Below are 10,823 nucleotides of genomic sequence, written 5' to 3'. Positions count from 1 at the left end.
GTACTTTCTCACATGATGAAGAAAGCAAGCCCACAAAGAGAGTGCTAAACTCAAAGAGTAACCTTCAGGCCCTGAGCTATGGTATCCTATTCACAAAACATCATATATTTCTAAATATTGAAATTCTCAAAATAATATGATCCCAAAAAAAATCTGACAAAGGCTTTAAACCATAGGGACTTTCTGACGCAGAGGCAGAACTTTTCCTAACCAGCATTTAGTCATGTCATACTTAGTTACCAAAAAATCCCACTATTTTTTAGTACTAAAGTTTTTCTTTAAGTATTACCTTTTTAGTACAATTAACCCCACACTGGATTAATGTATAGACATACATAGTTATATAAAATTCCTCCTTCAAGTACTCATGTTACAGACAACTGGTAATAATTGCTTGGCAATGTGTCATTTGAAAGCTTTGTTAGTAGAAGATAATGAGAATTGCCCTGCATTCCCATTGATTAAGAGGAAAATCCTTTCCATAATAATAATTGTGGCAGCTAATGTTTATTGTGCGCTTACAAGGATAAGCATTGAAAGTACTTTATGTATGATATCAATTATTTCTTATACCCAACTTCTAAAAGAGCTGCTTTTTTTTTCCTCTGGCAGATAAATTTTGAGCCAAAGAGAAATTAGAAAATAGGCTACCAACGGACATGAATTTGAGCAAACTCCGGGAGACAGTGAAGGACAGGGAAGCCTGGCGTGCTGCTGTTCATGGGGTCACAGTCAGACACGACTGACTGACTAGGCAACAGCTGTGCTGTTAGCCTCTGATTGTACCGCCTTCTACTGGAGAATTCACGGGTTTAAACTTTGAAACTGCTGCTGCTTACAAGTGCAATCTCACAATACAGGAGGTGTATTAGGTTGTCAGGTGTGGCTTCCACCCTTGTACCAAATGGTCGGGGATGGAATACTAATTTCCAAGGAATGTTGTAACAAATCATCACAAACTTGGTGGGTTGCAACAACAGAAATATATTAACTTAAAATCTGGAGGTTAGAAGTCTGAAATCAAGGTGTTATTAGGCCCCTTCTCTTTCTAAGGACTATCGGGGTAATTTTGCCTGGTCTCTTTCAGCTTCTGGTGGCTCCAGGTGTTCCTGGGTGGTAGATGTATCACTCCAATCTCTGTCTCAGTCCTCTCCCGGTCTCTCTTCTGTGTGACATTTATTAAGGCGCTTGTCATTAAATTTAGGGCTCAATCAAGAGCCCTCTTAGAGAGACGTGATTGGTTATTAATCATGCAGATATCCTCTGGAAGGTATTCCAACATAGCTGTCTAAGTATGGGATCAGAAACTCAGGAGTGAATCATTTCATTCATCTGCTATCGTGTTGGTGAAATAGACAACACTTGGTCTATGGCATATTCTACACTGTGCTAAAGCCTTACACAGTCTCAATTTTTATAAATCACAAGTATTTTCTTTCAAATACTGTTTAATGTTTTTCATTCTTATAAGTTTCACACATGGAATCTCAACAGACTCTAAACACCAAAAACAATCTTGAAAAATAAGAACAAAGTTGGAGGTCTCATATTTTCTGATTTCATAACTTACTATAAAGCAATAGTAATCAAAAGAGTTTGGTACTGCCATAAACACAGACACATTGATCAATGGAATTGCATAAAGAACCCAGAAATAAATCCTTACATATATGAAAATGAAATCTGTTAGTTGCTCAGTCGTGTTGACTCTTTGCGACCCCATGGACTGTAGCCCTCCAGGCTCCTCTGTCCACAGAATTTTCTAGGCAAGAATACTGGAGTGGGTTTCCATTCCCTTCTCCAGGGGATCTTCCCCACCCAGGAATTGAACCTGAGTCTCCTGCATTGCAGGCAGATTCTTTACCATCTGTGCCACTGGGGAAGCCCAGAAAAACATTTACATATATGGTCAAATGTTTTTCTACAAGTCCCAAGATCATTAATGATGAAAGGACAGTCCTTTCAGCAAATGGTGTGAAAACTGGATTTCCAGATGCAAAAGAATGGAGTTGGACCCTTTCATTATGCCATATACAAAATTAACTCAAAATAATAAATATATCACAGTAAAAATTAGTTTTATAATAAAACTATGAACCTATCAGAAGAAAACTTGGGGAAAACGTCCATGACATTGGATTTTGCAATAATTTTTTGGACACAATACTAAAACATCGTGAGGAAAACAACAACAAAATAGATCATTTGTACTTAATCAAAATTTAAACTTTTGTGCATTAAAGGGCACCATTAACATAGTGAAAAGGCAATGTATAAAATGAGAGAAAATATTTGCAAATCATATATCTGAAAAAGGATTAACATCTAGACAATATAAAGAACTCTTACAATTCAACAATGACAACCCAAGAGAAAAACATGGACAAAGGACTTGAATAGACATTTCTTAAGAGAAGATATGCAATGGTCAAAAAAAAAAAAAAATCACACATGAAAATACTCAACACTAATAATCAGGGAAATGAAAGCCAGATCACAATGAGATACTACTTCCCACCCATTAGAATGGTTATTATAGAAACAAAATGAAGTGAAACATAAAGCCTCAAGAAATAACAGGTGTGATCAAGGTTATGGAAAATTGGAACCTTTATGCATTTCTGATGGGAACGAAATAGTGCTAGTGGAAAACAGTATGGTGCCCCTCTGCTAAAATTAACATTTAATTTCACATTATTGGAAAAGATTCTATCTTTGACAAAAATTTAACTAGGCTTCTCTGAGTCCTCTTTTTGACTAGGCATTATCCTGGGGTCTGCAGTCCAATTGTAGCAAGAATCCTGCTAAGTCAGTTTGGAGGAAATCTCTCACCCTTGTTCAAATTCCTCTTCTGCATCCACAATAACTGATTCCCCTGGTCAGCCAGCCTTTAGCAAGAATACTATTAAGTCAGTTTAGCATGAATGCCCTTACTTGTGATGTTTTCTGCTATTTATTTTCCAGCCACTGGTCTTCTCAATCTGCTCATTGGTTACAAATCCCTAGCTTTCCTCACTGTATTCAGAGTTGAGCCCAATCTCTCTCCCCTGTGGTAATGGTCTTGACAACTATCACCATAGTTCTGAATAAAGTCTCCCTAACTGGCTTAATATGTATGAGAATAATTTTCCTTTATCATGATCCAGAAATTCACATCTGGGTATATACTAAAAATAACCAAAACTGGGAATTCAAATAGATATCTGTACACTCATATTTAATGCAGCATTATTCACTATTACTAAAATTTGGAAGTACTCAGTTGTCCCTGATGGAAAAATGGACAAACAAAATATGGTATGTACATACAATGAAACATTATTCAGCCTTAAACAGAAAAAAATTCTAACACATGTTACAATATGGATGAACCTTGAAGATATTATGCAAAGTGGGGGGGAAAGAAACAGCCACAAGAGTATAAGTATTGTGCAATTCCACTCATATGAGGCACCTAGAGTAATCAAATTCATAGAGTCTAAAAGTAAGATTGGTGTTTGATAGGGGCTGGGGTAAGGAAGGAATGCAGGAGGCATTGCTTAGTGGGTACAGAGTTCTGGCTGTTGAAAATGAAAGCGTTCTGGACAAGACTGGTGGTGATGATTGGATAACCATGGAAATGTACTTAATACCACTGAACTGTATGTTTATAAATGGATAAAGTTTTATTACATATATACAGAAGAACTATACAAAAAAGATCTCATGACCCAGATAACCACAATGGTTATAACCACTCACCTAGAGCCAGATATCCAGGAATGTAAAGTCAAGTGAGCCTTAGGAAGCATCACTACAAACAAGGCTAGTGGAGATGATGGAATCCCAGTTGAACTATTTCAAATTCTAAAAGATGATGCTATGAAAGTGCTGCACTCAATATGCCAGCAAATTTGGAAAACTCAGCAGTGGCCACAGGATTGGAAAAGGTTAGTTTTCATTCCAATCCCAAAGAAAGGCAATGCCAAAGAATGTTCAAACTACCGCACAATTGCACTCATCTCACATACTAGCAAAGTAATGCTCAAAATCCTCCAAGCCAGACTTCAACAGTATATGAACAATGAACTTCCAGATGTTCAAGCTGGATTTAGAAAAGACAGAGGAACCAGAGACCAAATTGCCTACATCCATTGGATCGAAAAACCATGAGTTCCAGAAAAACATCTATTTCTGCTTTATTGACTATGCCAAAGCCTTTGACTGTGTGGATCACAACAAACTATGGAAAATTCTTAAAGAGATGGGAATACCAAACCACCTTATCTGCCTCCTCAGAAATCTGTATGCAGGTCAAGAGGGAACAGTTAGAACTGGACATGGAACAACGGACTGGTTCCAACTTGGGAAAGGAATACGTCAAGGCTATATACTGTCACCCTGCTTATTTAACTTACATGCAGAGTACATCATGTGAAATGCTGGGTTGGAAGAAGCACAAGCTGGAATCAAGATTGCTGGGAGGAATATCAATAACCTTAGATATGCAGTTGACACCACCCTTATGGCAGAAAGTGAAGAATAACTAAAGAACCTCTTGATGAAGGTGAAAGAAGAGAGTGAAAAAGTTGGCTTAAAGCTCAACATTCAGAAAACTAAGATCATGGCATCTGGCCCCATCACTTCATGGAAAATAGATGCGGAAACAGTGGAAACAGTGTCAGACTTTATTTTGGGGGGCTCCAAAATCACTGCAGATGGTGACTGCAGCCATGAAATTAAAAGACGCTTACTGCTTGGAAGGAAAGTTAAGACTAACCTAGACAGCATATCAAAAAGCAGAGACACTACTTTGCCAACAAAGGTCCATCTAGTCAAGGCTATGATTTTTCCAGCAGTCATGAATGGATATGAGAGTTGGACCATAAAGAAAGCTGAGCGCAGAATTGATGCGTTTGAACTGTGGTGTTGGAGAAGACTCTTGAGAGTCCCTTGGACTGCAAGGAGATCCAACCAGTCCATCCTAAAGGAGATCAGTCCTGGGTGTTCATTGGAGGGACCGTTGTTGAAGCTGAAACTCCGGTACTTTGGCCACCTCATGCAGAGAGCTGACTCATTTGAAAAGACCCTGATGCTAGGAAAGATTGAAGGCAGGAGGAGAAGGGGACAAGAGAGGATGAGATGGTTGGATAGCATCACCGACACAATGAATATGGGTTTGGGTGGACTCTGGGAGTTTGTGATGGACAGAGAGGCCTGGCATACTGCAGTTCATGGGGTTCCAACTTATTGTGTGTTCCTCATTCAGCTAATGTCATGGTATAACTTTAAAAAGAAAGAACATGCGATCAAACTTTTCTTCCAAGCATTTCCTCCTGTTGAGTTTTAAATTTTTAAATAACTTGAATTAATTAATTTTAATTAATCAATGTGATTAATCTTTAATCCTTCATTCATATATCACTACTAAAAATTTCTGAGCTGAATAAGCTGGGAATTTTTTTTTAGTTTTATTTTAAAATTGTACTGTTTGAATATTTGACATTTTCTTAAATGTAAAAGCCACTCCTTCTTGATAAAAATAATTCTAAAGAGGGCTTGACTTCCAGGAATTATTATTATGATTGCATTAATAGGTTTGGATTTGACTTGAGAATACAGAGAATCCATCTAGAGGGCTGGAAGTACATGCAAGAAGATAACCAGTTCATCAGTTCTAAGGACTCAGCCACTCAAGGAAAATGGCCTTTTATTATTTTATTCACTTTTCTATAACTGTCATTAGAAAGAGTCTGTTTCTTTGGGCTTCCCAGGTGGCTCAGTGGTAAAGAATTCACCTCCCAGTGCAGGAGATGCAAGACACCCTGGTTCAATCCCTGGGCCGAGAAGATACGGAGAAGGAAATGGCAAACTACTCTAGTATTCTTGCCTAGAGAATCCCATGGACAGAGGAGCCTGGCAGGCTACAGTCTATAGGGTCGCAAAAGAGTTGGGCAAAACTTAGCAACACATTCGATTTCTGAATCAAATAATACTTATGCTCTTTATAAAATTCATTCCCTCTTATTCTTCCTATTTAGGAAATAATAAGTCTATTCTTATAATGCAAGTTTCTAGTAAAGAAATGTGCTCATATCTGTTAGGAAAATAGTGTTATTTTAAAGAGGAAGAAAAAGTGAAAGTGTTAGTCGTTCAGTTGTGTCTGACTCTATGCGACCCCATGAACCAGAGCCCTCCAGGCTCCTCTGTCCATGGGATTCTCCAGGCAAGAGTACTAAAGTGGGTAGTCATTTCCATCTCCAGGGGATCTTCCTGACCCAGGGATTGAACCCAGGTCTCCCACATCGCTGGCAAAGTCTTTCGTGTCAGAGCCACCAGAGACTCAAAAAGGAAGTCCAGTTATTTAATTTGTGATTTCTCCCAGCATGTTAATGTTTCACTTAAGCAGTGGCAAACTATCTCTCAGTTAAAGAGAATCATTATCAATATTTGAAGAGTTAAGTTGGACTGGGGGGGCCTTAGATCCTGAAAGAGTCTTCTCAGTGGCTGGTTTTGTGGCTATGATTTCTACATATTTATCTATTTGGTGAAACTAAGAGTGCAGATAAAGAATCTCCAAAAATATTTTCTTTGTGGTTTACAAACCAAAAAGTGATTAAAAAATCTATATCCTAGACCATTTTTAAAAAATTCTGATGAAACTGATTTCTTTAAAAAATCAAGACCCTCTTCAATCCACTTGCCTGGGAAGAAGTCTTCACCTGAGACTAAAGATTGCAAAGGGTAGAATTGTCAATGGATTATTCAACTGTCGAAATTTTACTAGGATTTTAATTATTTATGTTTGTGCTCTGGTTACAAATAGTAATAATTTTTGATGATCCACTTTAAACTCTGTTTTTCCAATAAGTCCTCTAGGGGTACCTTTTTGCGGAAATTAAGGTATTTCTGGAACAGATACATGGTGTTGTAGCAGAAACATCTAACTCCTATCATTTTTTGAGGATTATTTGGAGTTTTATACAAATTGTCTTATTTAATCCTTAATAAGAACTTTTTGAGTTTGGTATAATTGTGCACATTTAACTGTGGTTCAATGGTATTTTTTTCAAGAATAGTACAAAAAATTCCCATATCCTCTTCAAACAATTTCTCAAAATGATAACGTTTATCACATTACCTTTATCATTCGCTTTGTCTCTGCTTATAATAACTACAATATGACTCAAACCAGGAAATTAGCATTGGTACACTAATATTATCATATTCAAATTGCCTGATAATGTTCTTTATAGCAGAAGAAAACATATTGCCGGTAGTTGCCATGTTGTTACAGGCTCCTTCAATATAGAATCATTCCACAGTTTTCCTTTCTCTTTCACAACTTTAACACTTTAAAAGAGTACAGTCTAGGTCTTTGCTAGAATCTTGTTAAATGTAAGTTTGTCTCATGTTTCTTTATGATTTTGTTCAAATTATGCATTTTTGCCTGAAGGGTCCAATGGTCATTGTAGCACAATTAAAATTACACAGCTAATTAAATTTGAGGTCAAGATTTGAATTTGATTGAGAATCCAAAAACTACATTATCAACCTCCATTCATTACATCATGAATAATTACAGAATTTCTCATATAATCTCTCAACAAAGGATAATGACTTCTGTAAATATCACAAAGATTTCCTCTTGCATCTGTCACATTATAAAATATTAAGGCAGGAAAATCAAATGGTATCATGGAATTGACCTGATACCGTTCCTGTATTTATACATGTTTATTATCTATTACTTGGGAAATGTAGTCCAAAAATTTGGATTAATATAAAACTTTATTGTATTGGTGTGTCTTGGTTTATCACTTGTTTCCTTACTTTACTTACTTAGGGCTTCCCCAGTGACTCAATGGTAAAGGATCCATCTGCAATACAGGAGTCTCAGAAGACTAGGGTTTGATCCTTGCATTGATAAAATCCCCTGGAAGAGGAAATGGCAGCTCACTCCAGTATTCTTGCCTGGAAAAGCCCATGGACAGAGGAGCCTAGTGGGCTACAGTCCATGGGGTTTCAATGAGTCGGACACAACTGAAGCAACTTAGCACACACTTGCATGTACTTTTCTTTCTTATTTGGCGTCTGTCTTCTTTTCTTGCCCTAAAAAATTGTTATCTGATAGAAAAGTTTCTGTGTAATTCTATAGCACTTCATTTACACTAGTCATTTTCTAAAGAACATAACATAAACATTATAATTAAATTATACCCCATTCCAGAAATTCAACTCCTAGAAACTTTATACACACATAGTGATTTCTGTGTGTGTACTATTCTGCTCTTTTAATTTCAATATCCATCAAATTAGCAAAGTCAATGAAAAAAATAGCAGCATGAGTCAATATTAATAAATAAACTTCCATATTTCTGAAACTTTAGCCTCTTGGGGTATTTTTTCTAATGTCATTACTATGTTGTACTTTTAAGCAATACTCAATTAATTCTCAATTATCACTAATATTTTAATCTTGAGTGTCTTTAAGGGCAAACTTAAGTTCTACAAATAAAAATTTCCTGGATACCCTTTATTTTAAAATTTCAGTTTGTAGACTTTCAGAATCATGATTAACCTGATTTCTAGTTAAACTAAAAAGTCTCTGAAAATAAACATGGTGTATTTGGTTCTGGAAATAGCAATAGAAAACATCTCAAGGTGTCATACAGTAAATGTAAATATTAATATGTGAAACACTTGTTTTAGTATGCATGTATGTGTGTGTCTTTTGTATAATGTGTGGAAAGGAGAAATAGTTTATTTACTGTGACACAATCAAAGAAGGCTTGAAAGTCACTGGTTTAATCAGAATTCAAATCAAACTTATTCTTTGCCATTTTTTCCTATGGTAACAAATGGGACATCTCTTTATTAATTTTCTTTTCTCCTGCCTACACTAGATATTTCTAGGGACTTTTCACAGCCTCTCCCCACCTTCCCTCAAAAATTCACAGAGATAAACTTGTCTTCTAGAAATACTTCCTCCTCTTCCACTCTAGCTTTCTTGTAAAACTTAAAGCAGTTTCAGCCAGCACATCAGCTAGATATTTATTGTAGTTGTTAGAGTTCTCTTCTTCCTATTGGTAATAATCTTTAGTCTCTTCTTACCTGATGAAATTTACCTAAACAAAATGTCAGTTTGTCTAATTTGCTTACCCTTGTATATTGAGTTCCTGCCCCATCATATGGACATGTTTATTAAATAAATAATTGACTGAGTACAGACCTATGTACAAAAGAGATCCTGTCTACCAGTACATAATGACCTTTCTAAAACACTCCTCCATACCAAACTGTTTAATTTGATTCTTATGGGACTAAAGCATTTTCCCTGAGATTGTACAATTTAAGGGGTAAGGGAGAAAGAGGACTCTTCTTGATTGAGATTACAATAGGGCTGGCTGCAAATTAAATCCAACCAGTTTGGGATTTTGGAATTAGCAGATGTAAATTTATACAGAATGGATAAATAACAAGGGAACTCCGCTTAATGTTATGTGACAACCTGGATGGGAGGGGAGATTGGGGGAGAATGGATACAGGTATATGCATGGCTGAGTCCCTTTGCTACCCACCTGAAACTGTCACAGCATTGTTAATCCACTATACTTCAATACAGGGACTTAGCTGGTGGTTTAGTGGTAAAGAATCTGCCTGCCAAAGCAGGAGACACGGGTTTGATCCCTGGGTTGGGAAGATCCCCCGGAGAAGGTAATGGCAACTTGCTCTAGTATTCTTAACCTGGGAAGTACCACAGACAGAGGAGCCTGGCAGGCTATAGTTCCTTGGGGTAGCAAGAGTCAGACACAACTTAGCGACCAACCACCAACAACAAATACTCCAATATGAAAGTAAAAGTTTTTAATTAAAAGTGTATATATATATATACATACATACATACATACATATATATATATATAGTATAGATTAACAAGGTCTTACTGTATAGCCCAGGGAACTAGATTGAGTTTGCTGTGATAAACTATAATGGAAAAGAATATATATAACTGAATTACTTTGTTCTACAGCAGAAATTAACACAACATTGTAAATCAACTATACTTCAATAAAGCAATTTTTTTTAAATACAGCCATTAAAAATGTTCTGTTTGGCCCACACATTTTAATTAATGTCCTATATTTAGGTATTAGAAATTCTCACATAAAAAGTCAGCCTGTCTTGAAAGATCGTAAGATCTGGCAACACCAGGTCTATGTTTGCCTGGAATTGGGGTAGCTAATTCATTTCAATGAGCCATGCGTATAAATCTCTTCTTCAGGTTTGTCTCCCTTACTAGGCTGTGAGTTCCCCCAGAATCCTCCTATCATGTGTTTTTTAGTTGAGCTCAACAGACATAGGGCTTCCCTGGTGTTTCAGTGGTAAAGAATCTGCTGCAATGCAGAAGACGCGGGTTCAATGTCTGGGTCGGGAAGATCCCCTAGAGAAGGAAATGGCAACTGACTCCAGTATTCTTGCCGGGGAAATCCCATGGACAAAGGCATCCATGGTGTCACAAAAGTCAGACACAACTTACCGACTAAACCATCACCACCACTACCAGACATATGTAGGATGAGGGGTAAATTATGAATAGGTCACAGTGCTGAAGGTCAACTTTGAAGACAACTTATGTAACTTTAAGTTCAGTTCTCTCTTCTCTTCTTCACTACCTCTAGCGTTCATCCCACAGAAATTTTATCTAAGCTCATGTTTCAGCTATCCTCTCTGCCATAAGGCGAAATCTGCAAGCCTGCTTCCTGAGTTCTAATCAGAAATCACTAACTGCCCCTCAACAGCTTGGACTATGTCACGAGCTTACTCTGTTATCTAGCCAGCA

This window comes from Dama dama, chromosome 29, assembly GCF_033118175.1.
Source record: "Dama dama isolate Ldn47 chromosome 29, ASM3311817v1, whole genome shotgun sequence".
NCBI lineage: Eukaryota > Metazoa > Chordata > Mammalia > Artiodactyla > Cervidae > Dama > Dama dama.
The sequence above is the reverse complement of the archived record's forward strand: the minus strand, read 5'-3'. Positions refer to the sequence as shown.